The sequence below is a fragment of the Euphorbia lathyris genome, chromosome 6, assembly GCF_963576675.1.
Source record: "Euphorbia lathyris chromosome 6, ddEupLath1.1, whole genome shotgun sequence".
NCBI lineage: Eukaryota > Viridiplantae > Streptophyta > Magnoliopsida > Malpighiales > Euphorbiaceae > Euphorbia > Euphorbia lathyris.
This window is the reverse complement of record NC_088915.1, coordinates 3,985,560-3,994,403: the sequence shown is the minus strand read 5'-3', so window position 1 is coordinate 3,994,403 and position 8,844 is coordinate 3,985,560. Positions and strand designations below refer to the sequence as shown.

Here is an 8,844-nt window from a genome sequence, read left to right as displayed (position 1 = left end):
ATTCACTTATCTCAATAAATGATAATTAATTCACTTAAATACATATTAACCTAGCTTCTCAAAGAAGCCAAAATTAATATTAAATGGACCTTAAATATGGGCGGGACCCATAACAATCTCCCCCTCCAGCCCATCACGGAGAGAAGAAAAAACTCAAATTCTTCAACGTTTGAATCTCATCCCGGAAAGCTTATTACAAAGCTCAAGCTTGCTTCCGGGAACCACCTTGGTTAACATGTCTGCTGCATTTTTATCTGTGTGGACTTTCTTTAACAACAATTCTTTCTCTTCAATCACATTCCGCAACCAATGATATCTGATATCAATGTGCTTGGTACGAGCATGATACATGGCATTCTTGCTCAAGTCCATAGCACTCTGACTGTCACAGAATGTCACATACTCACATTGCTTCAAACCCAACTCTTGAAGAAACCTCTTCAACCAAATCATCTCTTTACACGCTTCCACAGCTGCTATATACTCTGCCTCAGTAGTAGACAATGCTACACACTTTTGTAGCTTGGATTGCCATGAAATGGCTCCCCCTGAAAATGTAAACACATAACCTGAGGTAGACTTTCTATTATCAAGATCACCAGCCATGTCTGCATCTGTATATCCCTCAAGAATCATTTTGCCACCTCCATAACACAAACTCAATTTGGAAGTACCACACAAATATCTGAAAATCCACTTAACAGCTTCCCAATGAACCTTACCCGGATTGGATAAATATCTACTCGCCAAACCAAGAGCCTGTGCAATATCTGGTCTAGTACAAACCATAGCATACATCAAAGAACCAACAGTAGATGAATAAGGAACAGAAGACATACTTGCTTTTTCTTCATCTGACTTTGGACAAGCTCTATTACTCAACTTGAAATGAGCTGCTAAAGGTGTATTAACAGGCTTGGCAGTCTTCGTATTGAACCTTTCAAGCATACGTTCAATATACTTTTCTTGAGATAACCACAATTTTCCAGCTTTCCTATCACGAGCTATCTCCATTCCTAAGATCTGCTTAGCTGGACCCAAGTCTTTCATGTCAAATGACTTGGACAAATCCTTCTTCAAGTTGGAAATCATCTTTGCATCTTGTCCAACTATTAACATATCATCCACATATAAAAGAAGGATAATGAAGTTACCTCCAGGGAAATTTCTAAAATACACACAAGGATCTGCTGAAGTTCTATTGTAACCATTCTTTGTCATGAGAAAATCAAACTTCCGATACCATTGCCTTGGTGCCTGTTTGAGCCCATAAAGACTCTTCTTCAACTTACAAACAAGCTTTTCTTTTCCCTTCTCTTCAAACCCTTCAGGTTGCTCCATATATATCTCCTCATGCAAATCACCATGTAAGAAAACAGTTTTCACATCAAGCTGCTCCAACTCCAAATCAAGACTTGCAGCTAAACCTAAAACAGTTCTTATAGATGTCATCTTGACAACAGGAGAGAAGATCTCATCAAAATCAATCCCCTTCTTCTGATTGCAACCTTTTACCATCAATCTGGCTTTGCGCTTCACTATCTTGTCACCATCTTTCTTGTTCTTGAAAACCCATCTGTTTTTCAAGACCTTCTTACCTTTAGGAGGCTTCATAAGCACATATGTTTCATTCTTTTTCAAGGAATCCATCTCTTCCTTCATAGCATCAAGCTAAAGATTTTTGTCTTTACTAGACAACACTTCTTCAAAGTTCTCTGGCTCCCCCTCATCAGTGACAAGAATAAACTCTAAGCTTGGATATTTTGTAGAAGGTTTTCTTTCTCTAGTTGACCTTCGAACTGGTGCTTCTTCCACCAAAGGAGCTGGCTGCTCTCCCTGCTCATGAACATCCTCTATATCATTCTGATCATCATGTGGAACATCATCAAATTTTGGTACACCATCACCATCATTATCAAATTCTGGTGCATCATCATCTTCATTTGGTTGTACCTCCTCAACACCATCAAGTGTTGGTTCAACATTCTCATTTATTGGCTGCTCAACAGGAATAGGAGTAGAAACAGAAGAAGTATTAGTAATATCAAAAGACAAATCTGGAGTAGAAGTGTACCTTGTACTCAGAAGTTCTGAGCCCATCTCGTGCTTAAAGAATACTACATCTCTGCTTCTCACCACTTTCTTCTTCTCTGGATCATAGAGTCTAAAACCATACTCATCATCACCATAGCCAACAAATACACAAGGATTAGTCTTGGAATCAAGTTTTGATCTCTGTTCTTTTGGCACATGCATGTATGCCTTGCATCCAAAGACTCTCAAATGTGAATAAGTAGCATCTCTACCCTTCTATGCTCTCTCGGGTATCTCAAGGCCAAGAGGAATCGATGGTGAATGATTGATCAAGTACACTGAAGTATTAACAGCTTCAGCCCAAAATGTCTTTGGAAGATTAGACATTCTAAGCATACATCTCACTTTCTCCACAATTGTTCTGTTCATTCTCTCTGCTACACCATTGTGTTGAGGGGTGCCGGGCACAGTTTTTACATGTTTAATTCCATGGTGTGAACAATAATTCTCAAATTCTTTAGAAGTGTACTCACCACCATTGTCAGATCGAAGACACTTCAATTTTCTTTCTGTCTCCCTTTCTACCATGACATGAAACTTCTTGAAAGTTTCAAACACTTCACTCTTTGTCTTCAACATGTAAACCCAAGTTCTTCGAGTAGCATCATCAATAAAAGTGATAAAATATTTACTGCCACCAAGAGACTCCACCTCTAAAGGACCACAAACGTCAGAGTGTATCAACTCCAACTTTCCTTCCTTCTTTGTAGACTTCTTAGAAAAGGAAACTCTATGTTGCTTTCCTGCTAAGCAATAATCACAAGGGTCAAAAGAAACAGATTTATCAACAGGAATAAGAGATTTACCTGCCAAAAGCTTTAACCCTTTATCTGTCATGTGTCCCAATCTTCTATGCCACAAATTTGGAGAGTTCTTTTCTTCAACTGCATTTAGCTCACCAAAACATACATTCAAGTATGTTTTATACAAAGAACAACACAACTCGCCACGAGCAACTGTCAGTGAACCCTTAGACAATCTCCATTTTCCATCTCCAAAGGTATGCCTGAAGCCTTCTTGATCAAGAACATTTGCAGACAACAAGTTAAGGCGTAGATCGGGAATATGGCGCACATTCTTTAATATAAGCATGCACCCAACACTTGTCTTCACCCGAATATCACCCATGCCAACAATGCTTGCCGAACTCTGATTTCCCATCTTGACACTACCAAAATCTCCTGCTTTGTAGTTCAAGAAGTATTCCTTTCTAGGAACACAATGATAAGAAGCTCATGTATCAACAAGCCACTCTGTGTCTGAACCATCAACATGATGACACTCACTAGCTGCACAAATCAAAGCAACACCATCATCACTTTTAGTAGTGACAGCTGCAGTATTTTTGTCATCTCCCTCCTTCTGAGAATCTTGCTTCTTGCTTTGTTCTCTTTTCCAATGGTAGCAGTATTTCTTTATGTGACCTGGTTTGTTGCAGTGATGACATACCATAGGCTCTTTCCCATCTCTGGACTTAGACCTACCTCTTGAGTTACCACGCCTCTTTGGACCTCTACTCTTGCCTCTACCTCTATTCTCAACAACAAGAGATTGTGAATTATCAACTCCCATCTCCTTTCTTCTTATCTCTTCATTAAACATACTCTCTTTGATCACATCCAAACAAAGTACACCATCCGGAGCAGAGTTACTAATAGTCACAACAAGAGTTTCCCAACTATCTGGCAATGAACTCAACAGAAATAAAGCATGCAACTCATCATCAAGAATAATCTTCATAGTGGTAAGTTTGTTGATTATATCTTGAAAATCACTAAGATGTTCAGAAACTGACTTTCCACCTTTCAACTTCAAATTAACAATCCTCTTAATCAAAGAAGTCTTGTTATGAGCAGTCTTTCTTTCATAAAGACCTTTTAATTTCTTCCACAAATCATATGGGTTGGACTCTTGAGAAACATGGTTGAAAATGCTAATATCAACCCATTGTCTGATATTCCCTAAAGTCTTTCTTTTCAACTTTTCCCATTCTCTATCTTCCATCTTTTCAGGTTTAACCGGTTTAGACACACTACCATCCTCTTTAATTTCTGTATCAATTGGGTCATACAAATCTTTGCAAAATAACAAATCTTCCATCATAGGTCTCCATATAGAATAATTGGTTGATGTCAATTTAACCATGGAACTATTACCGCTATTAGACTCCATAGCTAACTTCAAAATTAACCTTGCTCTGATACCAATTGAAGGACCCAAAAGACGGGTTACCAATAACAACAATCAAATACGAGGAATACCAATAACAGCACCACAATGATCAATCTAACAAACAATCAACCAAAGCACAACCCAAGTTCCAAATCAAAACAGCAACAATAACCACAAGGATAGAAATCTAAACCACAATCAACAACACAAGATTTATACGTGGAAAACCTCTTCGGTGTGAAGAGTAAAAACCACGGGACCTTTGAGGAGTCCACCAACAAAGTCTTACAAAAGGTTTATAACCCACCAACAATCATGAAACAATAAGAGATTTTAAGAAGTAGACAAATACCAAGAAAGAGAAGAAATCAGTCTATAATCTGCCCCAACTCCGAACAGACCTTTCCGACCTTCGAACGGCAATCCCAACGGTGAGAACAAGGAATAATATGTCTAGGAGCTCCTGTCCAAAAATCGTGACGATCCGACGGTTCAATCTCCGCGAATCGACAAAAACGTGAACTGACCTAATGAGAGAAAATGCCAAATCCGAAAATCTCCTTTTGGTGTGTTTTTTCTTCTTCCTTCACTTATCTCAATAAATGATAATTAATTCACTTAAATACATATTAACCTAGCTTCTCAAAGAAGCCAAAATTAATATTAAATGGACCTTAAATATGGGCGGGACCCATAACAGCTATGATGGAATTGTTACTGGAGGAGATTGTGATAGAAATTCTATTAAGGTTGCCTGTGAAATCTCTTTTGAGATTTAAGCATGCTTCCTATTCATGTCTTTTGTACAAAGAAGATTATGATAGCAGTATACCTGAAGGATTTGATTTTCCATATAATTTTTTTTGGTGATGAAAAGCTGATTCCTGTCAGTGTTTCTAAGTCGTGTGAGTATAAGATAATACAATCTCCAGTTGAAATATTTGACATCAATGGAGATTGTATTATCTTATACTCATTTGGACCTTTGATCTCTAAGGAAGCATATTAATCCATCACAAGAGTTACAAAGGAAAATCAAATCCTTCAGTATGTATAGTGTCATCATAATCTTCTATGTACAAAAGACATGAATAGAAAGCATGCTTAAATCTCAAAAGAGATTTCCGAGGCAACCTTAATAGAATTTATGTCACAATCTCCTCCGGCAGCAATTCCCCCATAGCCTCTTGTTCTGAACATCTCCTTTTTTTTATCCATTTCGCCTTTGGCAACCAAATCAACATCTGCACATCTTAAAAAGCAGATGTATTTGATGTTTTTCCTCTTTACCTTCCATTTGATTCTGCCTCTTTTTCCAAAGCATTCCAGTCAATGGACTCTCTTATTTCATCTCCAACCCTTCTACTTTTGGCTTTTTTTTATGCAGTTGCTGCTTTCTGCAATATCTTCTTGTTTTTCCTGACGGTTTTGGTAACTTAATATTTTGCTGCAGCTTCTCAACAATGGCGAGGTCTTTGACAATCCTATTGCCATGACTAGGAACTTCATGTAGTTCCTTCAAGCCTCCATCAAGAGTTCCATAAAAGTATTACATCTGTTTAAACATCTATCTTTATGTCAGCAGTTTAGAAGAAAATTAAAGTTAGTATGTATTTTAACATAAATTCTATTATAAACCACCTGGACTAATAAAAAAAATGGATGCATACCAATTCATGGGAGATTGTTTGCCACTCACTTCTAGGAAGCTTCTGATATTTGGTTTGAAGAAGCATTGTCCATTCCAGTCTCAGATCCCTAAATTGTTTTAAAACAAGTTTTTAGTTTTGAAAACTTAAATTGACATTGTCCTTGAGCTTTTTCTTTCCGTCATAACCTGTAGCAAGAATCACAACATCAACTTTCAATTCGGAGCATCAGATTTCACATTAATGATAAAATAAAAGTCCATACTTTTAAGTTCATGGTTGTATAGACTTTGAATCTAAATGTCCATACTTTTAGAGATATAAAAGCTACTTTCGAAAACTTAAGTTCTACAAAAAAAAAACAAAAGCTAAAAGGCACAAGATCAAAAACTTCATTTGCAACAATCTTTTTTATTTATAACATATTCAATCAATTCTTAAACTATTTTTGAATTTAACATCATATCATTCTTAACATGCATCAGAAGAACACACTATTTAAATATTCAATCAATATGCCCCTTCTCGTACACTCCCTATTTCATTAATAACAATCAAGTTAGGATTAGGGTTTATCTTCTCCAAAAAGTGGCGTAATCAAATCTATAGAAATCAATGGTTAGAATTAGGGTTTATCTTCTCTATCAAGTTAGCATTCAACAATGCTTTTAGGATCTGATCTCTAACTGCTCGTTCCTTGGGTAAATTTCCAAATCTGAATCAAGCTTAATTCGGTAGAAACCCTTCCTCAAGAAAGAAGGGAGGAGCATCAAGTGATGGTTATGAACCCTACAAAATCATCTTCCGGATTAATAACTTCCATAACTTTATCTGCTAAAATATTATTAGCAAAAAAGGGTTGTGTTTGTTTACAGGTGAATTGAGCAATTGTAACTTCTTTATGTGTTTTTGTTTTTTTGTTGCTCACCAATCCATATGTATTTTAATCCTATCTTTTTTTTTTTGCAGGAAACTATCTTGCTTAACAAATCAAATTACTGCTTACAATTGTTTATGGTAAATCTTTGCACTTTTTCTTTATTGGGTTTTATGTTTTAATGACAATTCTGAAGATATAATGAGTTTTGCCGCTACCCTATCTTATTATATGTGTTTACAAATGGTGTATCATTATTAATCTTTCTTTAATTACTTGTTTATTATAGTGGTTTTTTTTAAATGATTATGCCAAAAGGTGAGAATTTGAGGATTGTAATTGTGATTTCAATAGATCTATTGTTAAATGTGTTTGCTTATGAGTGGCTTACATAAGCTGTCTGATGTGTTCTATGATGATATGATATGCTAATTCTAGCAGACTACAAACAATGCCCTTGAGCTTTTTCTTTCCGTCATAACCTGTAGCAAGAATCACAACATCAACTTTCAATTCCGAGCATCAGATTTCACATTAATGATAAAATAAAAGTCCATACTTTTAAGTTCATGGTTGTATAGACTTTGAATCTAAATGTCCATACTTTTAGAGATATAAAAGCTACTTTCGAAAACTTAAGTTCTACAAAAAAAACAAAAGCTAAAAGGCACAAGATCAAAAACTTCATTTGCAACAATCTTTTTTATTTATAACATATTCAATCAATTCTTAAACTATTTTTGAATTTAACATCATATCATTCTTAACATGCATCAGAAGAACACACTATTTAAATATTCAATCAATATGCCCCTTCTCGTACACTCCCTATTTCATTAATAACAATCAACCCCTAATATCCAAATATCCTTTTTATGAATAACACCAAAAGCAATAACAACACCACCGTGTTTTTGTAGGAATTGCTTGTAATCCCAATTCCAAACACAATCAATCATTCATTTCTGCTTATATGAGTAGATTATTCTTATTAGGATTAATCAACAAAAAAAAATACATATCTAAATAATAAAAGATCTCTGAAATGATTTTCTTTAAATAATGCAGATTTAAAGAAGAAACTGGTAATTTAAACCTAAACTTACTTGCAGTCACTTATCATCCTCGTGTAAGAAGGGATGGTTTTCGCGGGCAACATTCTGCAATCAAGTGATAGCATATCCTTTTTAGTTCTTGAGAAAGCTGGGAAGATCTGTGCAGATCCACGCACACCTTGACATGAATTTTCCTCACCATTATTTTTCTTGCATGTAATTATAGTTTTTTCAGATTTTCCTCTTTCTTTTCAGTCATGAAAAGTCGTAGCTGTCTATAAAATAAAGATTCTTATTACCTCCTGGATGTTGATTGCCTCCTTGATCTTGATTTTGATTTCCTTCTTGATTCAAGTTGTTATAGTTAGATCCATACATATGTTAAGCATTTTCGAAGAGAAAGATCAAGACAATAAGGGTTGAGAGAGAAGGATAGTTAGATCTCAGTTTTGAGAGAAAAAAGAGAGAGACTGAACATGAATAAGAGGACTGAGAGAATAAATCTTTTAATATGCAAGAAGATAGGGTTTTAATTTGGACCATCCGATCAAAGATAAATCAACCGTCTAGAACTAGTCTCCCAACATGTCTGGATTATTAAAAAAACGTTATTATTTTTTAATACTATTTTCAATATAATATATAAAAATAAAAAGTATACACATTAAAAAGTAAATATGTAATAAAATAAATATATATGTAACAATAAAGCAGTAATAAAATACTCAAATTTTATATATAAAAATTTTATAGAATCACCACATCACGTTTATTCATATAAAAGAATAATACAATTAATAGATTTTTCATAATGTCAATATACTTAAATTAAGCGTATATCCACTGAGCAAGAATGTAGTGCATGCAAACGTAGTCTTGTAAAACCCAAGATCAAATGAACAACAATTATGATTTTTATTGGGACAAGTATCAAATCCATTTTAAACAATGTAAATATTGGGGGAAATATTATTATTTCAGTGTTTATACTATAGTG

General features: G+C 35.0%; 1 long non-coding RNA gene across 1 annotated transcript; it reads right to left on the bottom strand.

Annotated features, from left to right (window-relative positions):
* Positions 1 to 5,491: 5,491 nt before the first annotated feature.
* LOC136232132 (uncharacterized) lies at positions 5,492 to 8,304 on the bottom strand. Its single transcript, XR_010690316.1, has 3 exons — positions 7,899 to 8,304; positions 5,937 to 6,103; positions 5,492 to 5,821 (listed from the first exon to the last, which is right to left on the bottom strand). It is a non-coding gene; the product is annotated as an uncharacterized lncRNA (long non-coding RNA).
* Positions 8,305 to 8,844: the final 540 nt, after the last annotated feature.